The sequence below is a fragment of the Ischnura elegans genome, chromosome 8 (assembly GCF_921293095.1).
Source record: "Ischnura elegans chromosome 8, ioIscEleg1.1, whole genome shotgun sequence".
Taxonomy (NCBI): Eukaryota; Metazoa; Arthropoda; class Insecta; order Odonata; family Coenagrionidae; genus Ischnura; species Ischnura elegans.
Window position 1 is genome coordinate 20,784,094 of NC_060253.1, and position 16,611 is coordinate 20,800,704.

General features: G+C 38.1%; 1 non-coding gene across 1 annotated transcript; it reads left to right on the forward strand.

Annotated features, from left to right (window-relative positions):
• The first annotated feature begins 481 nt into the window (after positions 1-481).
• Positions 482-565, forward strand: Trnal-uaa. Its single transcript has one exon. It is a non-coding gene; the product is annotated as a tRNA-Leu (tRNA).
• Positions 566-16,611: the final 16,046 nt, after the last annotated feature.

The following is a 16,611-nucleotide window of genomic DNA, read 5'->3' on the forward strand; positions in this document are numbered from 1 at the left end:
AAGTAATTTAAAACTGAAACTGTGAAACTTAAATGTAACACGGCAATATTTTTAGGTGTTAATTTTCAAGTGTACAGTCACTTCAACAAATCGGCACTGCACTGGCAACCCTCTATTTGAGCAAACGTTGTGCTTTGACATTTTTCCTGCACCATCGCCAATCCAAGACGTGTTTAACGGAATTTGAAAAGTCATTCAATACAATACATTTTTTTTTTTTTTTTTCATTGAAAATTTCAACTTTTTTTCTTGAGCCCGCCTTTTTGTTTAAGGCATCTTTCCTCGCCCACTGCTAAATCTGGCACTTGGTGTAAGTACAGATATGCTTTTTTTTAATTGCAAAGGAAAGGTCTTGGTGGCTAACATTCTCCTCTTCAGAGTGAAAATAAATTTTCCTATTGCTAATTAACTTATTTATGATAACCCTTGATTAAGAACATGGGACGAATTCACACTCGTAAATCCTCGGAATGTTTGTAAGGTCAGGTTGGCCGAGCGGTCTAAGGCGCCAGACTTAAGTTCTGGTTCCCATATGGGAGCGTGGGTTCGAACCCCACACCTGACAGATTTTTTTCACATCCTTAATTAACACTAGTATTGGATAACATTATTATGAAATAAGCCATCTTCGTTTCATGGTGGAAATTCCTTTTGAATGCCTCAAGTCATTAATAGAATCCATTAATGTTACAACGTAGGATTCCGCGGCGATGGTTTGATCTCTGCATTACTTCAGGGTTTCCTTCCGCGTCAGCTTGATTGTGGACAACAGTTTCGACCTGAAGGCGCCGGCAGGATAGCCAGGAAACAACAAGCAACAAGCAATAACAAGGAACAACAAGCTGACGCGGCAGGATAGCCGCAGTTGTCCACAAACAAGCTGACGCGGAAGGAAACCCTGAAGGAATGTAGAATCCATTATTTACGCAAAACCTTTTGCTTTTCTATCACATTCACATAGCTCAATTATTAAGGTAAAATATAGAAATATTCATGAAGCATTGGCTAATGTTCAAATTAGCATTCTTAACACCAAAGCTGGCTATTTCCAATACTTTTGTGTTATTTCTTAACAAACCATCTCTGATGTGGGGAATAAGTGATTGGTATCATTTGAAGGAATGAATTTTACTTTTGTTTTTTTTAATGTGTTTATTTAGAAGTAAGATTTAATGGTTCACCTCTTTGTTAAAAAATGTCAAATTACGATTTTCAAAAAACGGATGGCGTAATATCACGCCCGCATCACGCAAAATGTTAACACTTGTCAGTGTCTCTTATAAAAAATATATAGCAGAGTAAGTAAAAAATAAATTGCTAAATATCGAGAACGATAAAATGAAAAAACTTTGTTTTATACTACCAATTTTTTTAATGGTTTCATTAGTTTTGACGCAGCGGCGTCATCACCAGATACATGTCAGATGTACCAGATATCTAAATTGGAAATCGGTGGAAGAAAACAAAGTTTTTTTTTTTCATTTTATCATAAAGATGAACTTCCACAAAGTTAAGCCTCAGACGATAGAAGAAGTATTGGAAAAATATTTCCCGACTCAGCGAAAATATTACGAGCATATATTATATACTATTATATAGCATTTATTACATATTATCCTATATTATAATGCAAATTTAATTTCTTCAGAGCGCAATATCCATTTTTATATCATCCTCACTGGATCTGTCAGGTTTTATTGCCATCTTAATTTTTTTTAATATTATCCATTCCAAATTATGAAATATTCAAAAATGATTCTGGTTTCTGTCTATTGATTGCGGTGATCATCAAGCTTCTATCATCTGTAATAGAAACATGGATTGTTGCAGAAAAGTTTCTCGGGTTTTCCACCGGTTGATGTCGTCCATGTCTCCCGACGTTTCGATCCGCGACTTGCTGATCATCCTCAGGGGATCTTCCGAATGCCGTTCTTCAAAACTTTACTGTCATTCGGAAGATCCCCTGAGGATGATCAGCAAGTCGCGGATCGAAACGTCGGGAGACTTGGACGACATCAACCGGTGGAAAACCCAAGAAACTTTTCTGCAACTGATACGCCGGGAAAGCCTAAGATCATACATAACATGGATTGTATTTCATTCCTAGCTTATGGAGAATATATCTGCGCTATGTTGAAACGCCTTGTACCGAGTGAACATTTTCTCTCCGCAGAGCTCTTTCGCTTTTATAATTACTTCGGAAGTGCCGAGATTAATTAATTCCATCCGCAACCTGATGCACTTTTCCTGTTTTTGATGATATCATCAATTCTTGGAGCACCACAATAAATTAAGGAAGGACCAGGAAAGGGAATGGCGTCATTTATCTTTTTATCGGTGAGGCAACCCGATCCACGTCTGCCCTCGAATGAATCAAATTCGTCAAGGGTGTGAGATATTGGATCCGCCCGAATTGCAAGAGGATCATCTAGTCCGGAATGACCCTTCTAAAAAAAAGGCCCAGAATGGCGATGCATCAAGGTGGTGACGTGGATCGATAATCGAATCGGATACTTTTCGATTCCAACAAGCCTTAAAGGCTTGTTTACGAGCACTGAAATTAAAGCAATTGTTTGCTGGTCGCCATGCAACACGCACGAGAGTAGTTGAAGCCAGGCTAAAGCTCGTTCTGACTCTATAATCGAGGCCGGATCCTATGTATTTAAATAGGTGAAATTCGATTGAAACGATCGTACATTTTGAGGTGAAAACGTTTTTCGTCCGAGATGCATTTCCCATGTCGCAACCTCATCCAAAATGCCTCGATATCTCCTCTGATCTGAGACAAAATTTTTCATTTTTTCTTGATTTTCCATGTATATAAATGAAGCGGTACTCTGGAGGTCTTTCTCAAGATGGCCAGATGCGCAATTTCGTTGCCTCACTTGGGGAGGGTCTATCAGCATTCTTTGTTCATAGTGCAATGTGGCGGTGACGTGTTCGATACTCGAATCGAATACTTTTCGATACCTCCAAGCGTTAAGCCCAGTATGGTTTCTGTTTTTCCCCGGCGTAGAAGTCAACAGTGGAAGCAAATGTATCGACCGAGTAAGTAATTAGGATGTGGTAAGGAGAGTTATAGAAAATAGAATTCTTCTAGAAACCTTAAGGAGAAGTCGGGAAAAGTCAGTGGTCCACATCATGAGGCATCATAGGCCTGATGAAAAAAATTGTAGAAGTACTGGTGGAAGGGAAGAAGGGCAAGGAACGGCCCCGAATGAGTTACATACGATAGGTTACAAGGGATGTTAAAGAGAGGAAATACTTAGGTATGAAAAGGCTTGCGGTTAGGAGAGAGAGAGATGGATAGCTGCGCCAAACCAACCTTAGCATTGCTGACTAGTGATGATAATAGAGGTCTATCCCCAGGTGAAGTAGTAATCCAGGTTCCAGTAGCGGATAGGGAAAAAAACTCCATGGGGGCGCTAAAGATGTCTTGAGCTTCTATCGGAATGAAAATTAAGTCGTTTGCAAAGTTTTAGAAAGTTTTATTTAAGCTGATTTTACAATTATACCAGATAATGCTATCTTATGATATAAAAAAATTACAATTGTGGTTCTGCAATGTTCGGCAATGCAGGTGGCCCAGCTAGGGGGGCGCGCGCCACCTGCGCCCCCGCATATGCATCCGCCACTGCCAGGTTCAAATCCTAGTCGTAGTCTTTGTAGACCTGTATGTTACTTTTGTATGCATTGTGTACTATTTTATCTATCCATAGGACGTATCCTTTCAATAGAACATTATTAGCCCATAAAACTGTACCTTTTCCTGCAATAAGTCTTGAGAATTGAAAATAAGTATCCGAAAAGTCGGCACGTATGTTTCTTATTTATACTGATTACCTGCGTAAAATTCTGTTACAGATTTTAAGCTGAAGGGAAAAATTGTTTCTTCTTCCCAAAGTTCGCTCTGAGAAAATGGATTGGTTGTGAAACCGGATATCACACGTGAGAGATTGGGAGATCCGGGTTCGCATCCCGGCTAAGTCAAATATTTTTTCATGGGGAATTACATCCTTTAGTGCATTGAACTTCGTACCGGTATGCATGACTGCGGAAAAAGTCACTAAATTCATGCAGTACTTTGAAATAAATGATGAGCTATAAATGAATAAATTGCAAGAAATGCAAGTATTTCGTCGTGTGTAATTTTTACAGCTTGCTTGCCATGATTACCGGCTAATTGCGATTTTTTGTTCAAAATTAATACGAGACGTCTAAGAGAAACATATCAGATATGAATGAAAATTGAAAAAAAAATCATATTTGAAATTCTTATTTCCCCAATAAATGACAAGTCTTGGGAAAGTATCCTATTCGCTGCCTTTTAAGTGAAAGTTACGAAACATATAAGACATTTTTTGAATAGCCTCATTAACTCTCAACCTTTTCCTCTTCAGCGACGCGATGGAATTTTAATGACCACACTCACGAGCCTATCCTTTCACCGCTCATTTGATTCCTCAACTGAGGGTTAATGAAAAGGAATTTCTTTCACGTTTCATTTACATTTACTCCCTAGCATTGAGAACTTGTGAAACTTCGTATTCGAAAATTCTTTCGATCTTCTTCTCGTGTAAGAAGAATCATGCTTCGCTATGAGAATACATTTCCATATCGAGAGTTAACTACAGGTGGCAGCACTGACGGAAGATGCTTAATTAAAGAAAAACATCTGAGAGGGAAAGGGAAAAGAATTTAGCGTAGCGAAGTCAGTGGGTCTTACACCCGTAATATATAATGTCTTATGGCCAAAGCGAACCACAAAATCCAGGAATTATCAATTAGAGAAAATCTGCTATGCGAGAATTAATTTGAAAGCTTTCACTTATAATTTAAACCAGTATAGACTTCAAATCATGGTGCTATTAAGGATCCAAGGATGAACAAACATTTAAATCACGTCATACGCTCTCCACAGCCATATTTTCAATAAAAAATTGGAAAATGAAACGAAGCTACCTCCTCGAATGTAAAACACGGTCTCCGGCGTTACTTTTCGGAATGTTTCACGTTAAAAATAAAAATACCTTGTTATATTTCACACTTTACTTCAAATAGTACGACCCGGGTTTCTGCCTCCCCCTTTCTTCAAAAACAGTCTAACTCGCCATTGAAGTTCCTCCCAACCCCTCTTTTTTCATATCCCCCCTCCACCCACAGATAACTATATAAGTGAAAACCACCCACTGAATGGTACCTGATGTTAGCATGATATACAGAAACCCGGGTCGTACTATTTGAAATAAAGTGTGGAGTACAACGAAGTGTTTTTATTTTTTCTACCTCTTCGAATTGGTAAGTCGAATATCGATTGGGGCAGCTTAAAAACGGCTGATGCCAGAGGAAAATCAGATCTATTATCTTATTTAGCAATAAATATAACTTTTGGTGCAAAGGTAATAACATAAGGAACGGCAGGATGAAAAAATTATCATAGAATACAGACGATCGGTTGTCATTTTCTGCAGTTTCTCCTAGGATGTCCATAAAATACTGAAAAAAAACTTGGCTCCGTACTATACACTTGAAGACGATGGCAAACTTAGCTTCAGAAACGCTGGCACTATATGCCCAAGCCAATTACCAGTGGGAAACCCGACAAATCGATACCTCCACTGCATAAACACTCAACAATCGCCCACCGAATCAAATCCGCTCACCTAGGGCTACTAGATGAGCGGATTTGGTCGTAGCCATCGAGGCTACGATTTGATATTGTTGACAAATGATGAAAATGTTGAAAATGATGAAAATGATGAAAATGATAAAAATGTTGTAAATGTTGACAATGTTGATAATGTTGACAATGTTGACAATGTTGACAAAGATGACAATGATCAAAAATGATGACAATGATGACAATGTTGACAATGATAACAATGTTGACAATGTTGAAAATATTGAAAATAATGGAAATGATGAAAATGTTAAAATGATGAAAATGTAGAAAATGATGACAATGATGACAATATTGACAATGTTGACAATGTTTATAATGTTGACAATGTTGACAATGTTGATAATGTTGAAAATGTTAACAATGTTGAAAATGTTGAAAATGTTGAAAATGTTAAAAATGATGAAAATGATGAAAATGACGAAAATGATGAAAATGATGAATAAAATGAGGAACTACTCTTGACTAAGACTACTCTCGGAGACCAATTGTTGCCATTTGTCACGCGTTACTCCCAACTCGAGACACAAAGTCTCATAATTAGATACAATTTCATTCTTTTGAGACTAGTCTCCGGTCTCGGAATAGCGGTGTAATTTTCAATAATTCTTCAATGGACACATTGTTGAGATATATCTCCGAGACCTGGCTCGAGTCTCGGAGACGTCTGGGTTCTCTATTCTCCGATGAATATAGTTTTTGGTTTTTTTCCCGGCGAACAATTGCAGTGAAGTTTTCTCAGGTTTCGCACCGGGTCAGGTCCTCCATTTCTCCTTCCAACGCTTCGATGGACAACTCGCCCATTGTCATCAGGGATTCAGGAATCTAAAAATGATGATGATTCTCCGATGTGTCCTGAGATAAAGAACTGTGCCCTGAGATAAAGTTTGGTCAGCAGTGGGCGCGTAGATTTAGGAGGTAAGCTTCTCTCTGCTTGCCCTTTAAGGATCTCGGGTTCAAAACCTAGGTCAAGCCTTCGGTTACGCGCCGTAAAAGTCCTGTGCGTGCGGGTTGAAAAAAGACCTTAGTACCATGAAAGTGTGGAATACGCTTATCTTTGAATTAGGCTGTGGTGAGCTCTACCCTGACCAATTCAATGCAACTTCTGGGTTAAAGCACTGGCTGATTTATAATTACTGCCAATAAGAACAAATAGTTTCAGCCGGTTAGCTAGCTGTGGTCTCAGGTCTTTCTTTCAGTTTTCAAATTCAATCATTCAATGCTAGAGAGCTGTATACTTCGAGGTTCTCGCAAACGGTGAGTGGAGCAAAAGCAAACAAACTTGCTGTCTCCATGTTTTTTCTATCTGCTTCGAAATTAAACTTGATAATAAATGTTTCCGGTTGTTGATACAGGATACTTTTTCCTCATAACCGATTTCATCATTGTCAAGGGTTGAAACATTTTTTGCTCGTTCAGTTGGCCTGTAAAATTGATGGAGGTAAATTATAAATATTCTGTTTGATGTGAAGATTGTGCCTTTATCCGGTTGATTATATATTCTTCTCTTCTTTTACTTCCAGTGCTATGGAGTTTCGGTGAGTTGGAGCCATTATTGATGTGCTCATGTTCATGAGCTGTTGTGATATTGCTCTCTGCCGCTCTGGTGAGTACGCTAATGAAGTGCGAACTGACTTTCACGTAACATTATATCACGGACGGAAGCGTGACCAAGTTCCCACGAAGAAGAGCTCGTACCGGTATTTATTAAATACACATTTTTTTAAGCTTTTCAAGGAAGTAGCGAATTCAATCCCATCATTGATTGATCAAAAGCAGAGCCTCTTATTCCATTTTATGATACACCTGGATCTAAATTAAACGTACTTATCCATTTTCACTGAATACTCTTTATGGTTAACTGGTTTGGTTTCATCTTCGTCTACATAATACCCTGCCAGCCACCTCTAGGATATTTGGCAGGGGGTGATCAATCACCAGCATGCAGCATGAAATTAGACTCCAACATGCACACCACACAGTACAAAAAACGTCACGCATACTAACAAATTATACTACTATATGCTGTTAGAAATAATAATAAAATTAAGAAACAAGTTTTACATATGTTAGTAGGCTTCACTACAGGTCATCTAATCTATGTATGAATTCTATCGCTGCCGTTATAATCTCTTATTGATCGTGGAAAAAAAGACATTCTGAACCTGTCTGTTCTACGATCTATCTCTCATATTTTATCTATATGATCTAATATTCCGTAGTATGCTAGCGTTTAGTCTATTTTTCAATCTACGGTCCGACAGAGATTCCCATCCGAGTTTATCTAAGAGGTCAGTTACACTAAAAAGACTATCGAAACGACCTTTCACATACCTGGCAGCTCTTCTTTGCACGCGTTCTAACTCTGTTATTAAGCCTTTTTCATGAGGGTCCCAAACACTGGCAGCGTATTCTAATTGTGGCCTAAATACATGTAACATAATTCATCATCTAAATACATGTAACATAATTCATCATCATCATCAATGGTCAAAAATTCCAATATTTGAAAAACATTGGTTTGAAATAGCTCTCCACTCCATATTCCTATCAGCTAACCTTTTTAATCCTAAGTATTAATTCTCCTTAGAATCCTTATTTACCTTTTCCATATACCCTATCCGAGGTCTTCCTTTGCCGCGCTTACCATCAACTTGGCCTTCGACGATTGTCTTCACCAGGCCGTATCTCACGATGTGACCTATCAGGTTGTTCCGTCATCAATTCTCTATTTTTCCCCACTATGATTTTTATATCTTTTTCGTATTGTATATCTATTTTAGTATCGATTTTTGTATTTTTTTAGTATCGTTTTCGCATTGGATTGTGTTTTATTTGTTGATAACCACTAGCTCATATACTAAGCAAAATTCAAGTGGCCTTTATCCTCTTCCATTTTGGTTTCCCTAATCCATATTTTACGGCTAACCTGCCGTTTTGGCCTTCACCGACGGCAGTATTCCAGTCACCCAGGAGAATAAGATTTTCATCTTCTCTCAGCTACTGGATAACTTTGGTGAAATCTTGTTCGTCCTCTGCTTCTTCATCCTCATAATCTGTTATAGGCATATAGATTTGATACGGGTTTGATTTCTATCTATACTATTACTATCCTCTCGTTTAACTGCAGCTAGCTTTTCTCGCGCATTCCAGCGCTCTTTCTAAGCATTTTTTCCACCCCAAAATTACCATTTAGCAATTCTATCTGTATCATTCTGTCGCTTCCGCTCTAAAAGTCTCCTTGGACAGGCCACTTCATTTCATTGATGTGGCATAATTAGGCACAAATATTTACTGTATTTCAGAAGATATATATATAATGGTTCATAAGATACGCTTAGTAGACATAAAGATATTTGTAGAATGCCGCAAATGGGATCATAGAATAGGCACATCCAGTTTAGGCAATAATTTTTCCGCTGACCAGTATTCACACTTGTAGTATTTGTTGGTATTGTAAATTTTGACCTATAGCTATCCTGCTTGCTACCTATAGCTAGGACCTATAGCTGCATCTGCTCGCAAAATTTCTCTCATTATTGGTGTAAATTTTGGGACTAATCGTGTAGTTTTATAATTGTTCATGAGTTTGTTATACTTACTTTCCTAGGTAAATTGGTAGATATTTCAAAATTGAGACAAAATCCCTTGGATTCGCGGGTATTTAGCACATCGCCTATTTCACAGAACGGTTTGAAGCCAGGCTATATGAAAAAGTTGAAATTGCTATAGAATTAGGATATAAAAACAGTGACTTTGTGATTCCGCTAGGTGTAAAAATTTATATCCTAGTCCGGTCGAGTTTATGTATATTTTTTATGACTTTAAATTTGCCGCATCGTGCTAAACGTATCGTGACTCGCGAGCAACTCAACATCACCATGTTGCCGAACGTATTTTTTTCTAATATTCTTCACGAATATTTTTTTCTTCCAGTACAATTTAATATGAAAGACATTTTTCTTTGTTTCCTCTGGCCTCACCACAAATAACATTTGAGAGTTGAAGATGCCATTTTTTTCACTTGATGCCTCCGTAATTTTCCGCCCAGCTCATTATAAAAAAAAACCGCTTCAATCCGTGACCAACGTCTCAGGAATTCTCTTTGGAAAAAATAATAAAATGCGAATAGGAATCCGGAACAGTGTGGAGATGAACGTGGAGTGGTGTGACTCTTGGGATGTCTTTCAACGGCTTCACTGCAAGTTTTCTCTCCTCCACTTGATTGTCGATATGGAAGCACCTTGCGCACTAAAACATGCACTGGAATTTTAATGCTACACGTGATAAGATGGAGGAAAAAGATAAAGGCCTCGTAAGATATATCTAAGTACATAACTCATGCTTGCAAATGTGCAGTTATCTACCTTAAGACTTTTTTGTGTCATGCAAAGGTTTACTTTACACCTCCCAGCAGGGGCGCCGTTAGGAATTAAGGCTGGGGGGTTTAGGTGCAACTAATACTGGGGTGTGTGGGGGTATGGAATACCCACCAGTATAAGCGGTAGTTGCGAAATTAACAAATTGCGGAATTTTAAGATAAACGGTTCAAATGGTGAGTTTTACGGCTTTCTGAGGGATATTGTATTAATCCGTACACTATTCTATCAGTAATATCAATCCAATTAAGTACAAAGGATTAAAATTAAAATTTCTATGAGCTCTTTGGTGGAGGGGGGTTTATCCCCCAAAACCCCCCCTCGCTGCGCCACTGCCTCCCAGGTATAAAATATACCTGCGTTCTTCACTGTAATTCGCACTGAATTTTATGTGAATATGATGACTTCTGTAGACCGTGTAAATGTGATCTTTAGCTGCAATGATTAACTACTAGCGTCGCCAATATTTTCTGTCTAGATTATTAAGAATATGCCTTTTGCTAGCAGTATGCGAGATTTAAGATTTTGTTAACCTACTAGTGAAAACACTACTTAAGCCATTTAAAACAAAATAGCAGTAAATTAGAGACGTATTCTATTCAGAAACGATCGAGTAATATTTAAGTCAGTTTTTGGTTAATAAAAATGAGTTTGAAATGGATGTGTTAGTAATTTTTTTATTTGGAAGTTGACTACATCTCAAATCTCGTATACAGTTAGCCAAAGGTGTATTGTTAATAACATAGGCAACAAATATATTCGGCGCTGGTAGTTAATCAATGAAGCTATAGGTCATATTTATTTAGTCTGAAGCCGTTATCACATCCAGAGATTTGTATTATAAGCCTACGTTTTTCTAATGGGGGAGTCGGAACGTCATTTTGAGTAAAATGTAAATTGTTATGTACAAAAACATCCAGTTTTGGGTTGCTAATAAATTTTGTTTTTGTAATAGGAAGTTAGATATGTCTAGATAATTGAATAATATTTTGAAACAATTATGAGGTCGATTATTCGAGAAAGTTTTATTTATAGTTATTTAAACACAGCAATATAGCAAAAATTGGAATGGGGAATTTATCACCTTTTACACATTTTATATCAAATATGTAAATTCTTATATTTATAATAAGCCATAGATCATAGATAGATAGAAAAAAATTGTGTGCCTTTATTTCGGGACGTTTATCTTGAGGTTAATACTGTCCCATACAGACATTTTCATCAAAACCTGAAAACCTGAGGGAAAAAGTTTGCTGAATTGAGATGTAATGATCAAATACACGGTCCATGTCTTGGTAACTGTGGGAGTATAGTTTCCAGGGAAAGGTTTTTTTTCAGAACTGAGTTGACCCTCGATATCCGAAGGCCATTTCCTGGAAAGTCTTCTACTAATGGGTTTTGAATTGAGTTTCGACATCCTTTTACCATCCCTTCTTGGTTAACCAGCTGCCAGTTACTAGAGTTGAGCTTATAAACCGAAGTTATCAGGAGGATCGAATTGAGTTTGCAAGTGCCAGCTTTTCCTCCTCTTGTGACGGCGTGGTACTGTGTGTCTTGCACCTAAACTCGCGTGGAATAACCGCTTCAGGCACTATTGGATCTTACTAGCTTAAGTACTCGAGCGGTAAGCAAGACTCCTAATTCATGAAACTGCCCATAGGCGCAGAGGCGTCCTCCATTCCCATTGAAACGCAATTTTGTTGGAGATGCGCTGGTAGCCTTCCTAGAACAGATATTTACCAAGTTGGGATTTCATTTTCTAGTTGTGTAATAACTTTTTGTGCCTTTCACAACGAGTAAATTTAGGAAATGGAAAACATTAGCACTCGAAATGTTTTAAGATTGGTTATATAAGTACCTGATTCTTGTACAGAAAGTATACTCGGGCTCTCCACCGCGTAATTAGCGGCTTGTCTCCCGACGTTTCGAAGAAAGACTTTTTCTTCATCCTGAGGGGGCCTTCTGAATTCTGAATTTTTAACACATAAAATACCCACAATTCCACAACTAAAGAGAAGTATCAGGATGTTGTATCTTAGATTTTCCTGGCGTATTAGGCGCAGAAAGATTATCGAATTCTCCACCGGGTAATTGGCTGCATGAATATATTTTTTGTTTCCCGACGTTTCAAAGAACGACTTTTTCTTCATCCCGAGGAGATCTCCTGAGAATCCTTTCTACGCCAGGAAAATCTAAGATACCATCCTGATATAAGATAATCTAAGATATCATCCTGATACTTCTCTTTATTTGTGAGTATTTAATGTGATGGAAATAAAATTTGCAAAATATAAAATCGAGACGTACAACTTATTAACAAACTCCATCATTGGAATCAGCGAAAAAGAACAGTCAGACATCTAATGATCTCGGATCTTTCCCATTCCAGCCTTGGTCTCGTGCGCAGAAGCCGAATATTTATATTTACTGTGAGGATCCTACCCGTTCCTTGGAGTCTTCGACCACCTATTCACCCGGCGAGGCCATTCAAATATTGGTTGAGACAGGTGGGATCTAAATTGAAATAGGTGTAACTAATAACTTCAGGCTTTACTTTGTGGAACCTCTCCATATTGGAAGTAAGGAAATAAAACTTTGTAAGGTTCACTGTTATTTAATTATGGGCACGACCCGGGTTTCGTAACTTGGTTACCTCGTCAGGTGACTGATCTTGCATGCATCATACATTTATACACAAAGTACACAAGTGACAGTGAGGACATCTATCGGAAAGGAAAAGGACTGGTAGAAAGGACGGGGGTGAGGGTTAAACACGGAATGGAATAGGGAGAGGGGGGGTAAGAGGGCTGGGCTGCCCCTTAAAATTTTATTTCCTTACTCGAAATGGGTGGTTTAGAAACGTCGACAGAAATGGAATTTTCAACCCGGTGAGAATCCCAGGAGAATTTTACTCTCATAATCCGCCGGGAAAACATCAATTATTTTATTTTAATTCCTATACCCCTAGAAAAATGTGTGCCCCCAGACGGTGTAGCTTAGATCCAAACCTGGGGCCAGGCAAATGGCGACGAGGCTCCTTTTGGGTTATTTCCAATGTCAAGTATTAAAATGCCAACGTTTCGTCACCGATGCTGGAGCCTTCCTGAGGAATAATGTTCTTCCTCGTTTCTTCGTCTTAATCTAGAATATTATGTCTCTTCGCATTTACTGTGAACCTCCTACCCGTTCCTTGAAGTCTCTGTCCATCTACTCACTCATTCTATCTGCGACGTCACCCATTTGGTTGATATATACAGGGACCGTAGCACACCACAGGCTAAAGCCATCCAACCATCATTTTTCCGTCTCTCAGAGTGACATTTCTATATGATGATCCTCGAAGATATGGCATTACACAAAAATTTTATTAACAGAGTACTACGCGTGTTTTAATTGTTACATAATGGCTAACAGGTACTAATAAAACTAAATTTAGTTTTGTTAGTACCTTATGGTGATTGTGAAACGATTGAAACACGTGTATTACGCTGTTAATAGAATTAGTGGGAAATACGATATCTTCGTTGATCATTAGACACGTTTTCCATTATATCTCTCCGCAAAAAGTTGACTTTATTGACAGTTCTGGCGATACATTTTAGGGACCAAAAGAGTGATAGCTCCAGCCATCATTTTCTGTATCACACGGTCATTCCCCCCGACCCTTTTTACATCGCTTATTCCGTCATTTTCCGTATTTATAACTTTCATTAAATTAAAAGCCATGATATAGAATTGAGCAATCTTAACTCACTGTAGCTTAACCCTTTCTAATTCACGACTGCTTCAGGGAGAAATTTAATTTCAAGACTTCTCATTTTGAAAAAGTGAATATTTTCTACTCCATCATAATTATTGTGGCCACTACATATTTTGCCGTTAAACTTCACAGCGCAAAAGAACACGTAGTTTAACCGTTTATAATCCAATTTTCCCATTTGGGAAGGGATTTATAAAAATTCATGGAAATTATATCCATGGTATCTATGATTATTTTTATAGCTCTTCTTACGTATATAAAGTATAGAGGTATTTTTTTTAAGTGAATCGCATGCCTTGTGTAGACATTGGTCGTTAATTATTATATCTTTTCAAAATTGGTTATTCTCATCACCTCTGTAGTAAGTACTTATGCGGTTTATTCGATACTTTTCCATGCACTCGCTCTCCTGTAATAAATTCTTATTTATTCAAAAGATATATTACATTGTTAAATTTAGTTTTCTGGTCAAGAGTATATTTATTTTCAAGCAATAGCAAAATTATGTCGCGTTTTCCCATTTGGGAATATGCTTGAAAGCGTATTTAAAAATTTTTGTTCGGGCATTCTTTCATATTATCTCTTTAGTAGGTTTTAAATAAATAGGATATGAAAAAAATAATAAAAATCAGTTGGTAAGTTAGTTCGGTCTTTAAAGGTCTTAAATCTTTCCTGAATAGAGCTGAAAATGTATGCATTTTTTATGTTACTTATAAGCAACATTGGGTTGTAATTGGTTAATCATTTCTTCGGACTTGGGAATATGCTGAGATTTAGATAAAAAAACGTATGATCTTAGGTTTTCCCGGCGTATCAGCTGCATAAATGTTTCTCGGGTTTTCCAACGGTTGATATTTTCCATGTCTCCCGACCTTTCGAGTAGCAAGTCCTTTCATCCTCAGGGGATCTTTCGTAAGATCCCCTGTGGATATATCATATTTATTTTATACCTAATTTATAGATGTTATGAAAGAAAACCCGAACAAACTTTTTCTAATGCGTTTTCCAGCATGTTCCCAAATGGGTACACGCGAAATAATTTTTCTAATGCTTGAAAAATAAATGTACACTTGATAAATAAACTAAGTTTAACAACGTGATATATATTGATGTTTTGAATAAATGAGCACTCATTACTGGAGAGCAAGTGTAGGGCAAATATTAAATAAACCTCATACTCACTAAAGGGGAGATGAAAATGGGACACATGGAAAACATAAACCGGTGAATAATCCTTTCAGATAGAAACGTTGATGCAGAGCTTTCTCCCGCACCCTTCAACCCCATTACAAAATATAAAAAAAACACTCACCCTCCCGCCCTGGTCCAAAAATCGCCGACCTCTGCTCCAATTCGGCCGCACCCACGTGCCACGGCGCGGGCGGGTGAGTGCCGCACCACCCGGAAAAAGCCGCAGCCTTAAAGAGGGCCTCCCGCACCCCTTCCACTCTTGGCGGGCTGTTTGATCGATTCTCGCCCCGGTGACCCCCAGACGCCGCCGCTGCCGCACCCGCCCTGTGTGCCGCGCCTTTCCCCCCCGCGCCGCCGCTCCTCCGCACCCGATTTGCCCCACAACTGTCTGTCTGCGTGTGACCCGAGGGGAAAGACCCCAGCGAGTGAAACTGAAAAACCTACACTTTCTATTCTCCCCCCCTTAGCGAAGTTTCAATGCCCTATTCGTCTGACCCCTCGGAGAAGTTTTGTTCCAATCATTGACGCTCAATTTATTGTTTTTAATATATATAACATGGGTACGTCTAATGTTGGTGATTAAGCCCTATTCGCTCCTGAACACAAACAACACTCAAGAAAGACAAATGCGCACCAAAATGCTTGTGTTGTTAAGTGGTTGTTTTGGTTGAACATGGATTACCAAGGTTGGAATTCGCCTTGAAAAAATATTTGAGTGTCAGGAGAAATAGGTAATTGACAAGAAAAATACGTTCGTGAAGCTCGCGTCCTCTACTGCGTGTGGTACGACCATTTGGTATGACCATTAGGTACGACCCCGGACGGAAAAATATATTTACTTTATAATTAGAATATGAATTCAATTGTTTAAAAATTAGTTTCTATTCACGTTCTCGATGCTTAGTTATTAACGTCTCCCTAACACGAAAAGCACACAAGAAAGACAAACGAGCACCAAAATTATTGTAATATTTTTACCTGGTTGTTTTGGTTGAACATGGATTACCAAGGTTGGAATTCGCCTCGAAAAAATATTTGGTTTGGCCAGAATTCGAACCTGGATCTCCCAATTGCTGGACATACATGCTACTAGTTGAATCACCGTGTAATTTTAGCAGTGCGCGTAACAAAGTACCAAGTTACGATTCATTCACACCGTAGAAACTCCTCTAAATTTAAGATAACGTTGTCTTTGGTTGTTTGTAGCGACCTCTGCGACATTTTCATGGAGCTAGCGATATTTAAATTAAAATGGCGGACATTTTTTTTCGAATAATTCCAAATAGGTAGAGCAACGAACCTGCGTTTCATTTTTAATGTGCCTATGGTGGTATAACGATGTTTATATCAATTTTATTATCACGACGATATTTAAATGGATTACCTGGAAAATAGAAAATATTTTTTTAACAAAATCATGTCAGTGTTTTTAATGAAACGGTGCAGAAATTCATCTCAGTACTCTGGAGGAAAAATTGGTTTGTTATCGGAATATGGATTTCGAGACTGGTGCTAAGAGGAATCAACTTCCTCGGTTTTAATTCCAATTTACGTAATATAGTTCGAGCTATTGACTTTTTTTTAATAAAAAAACAATT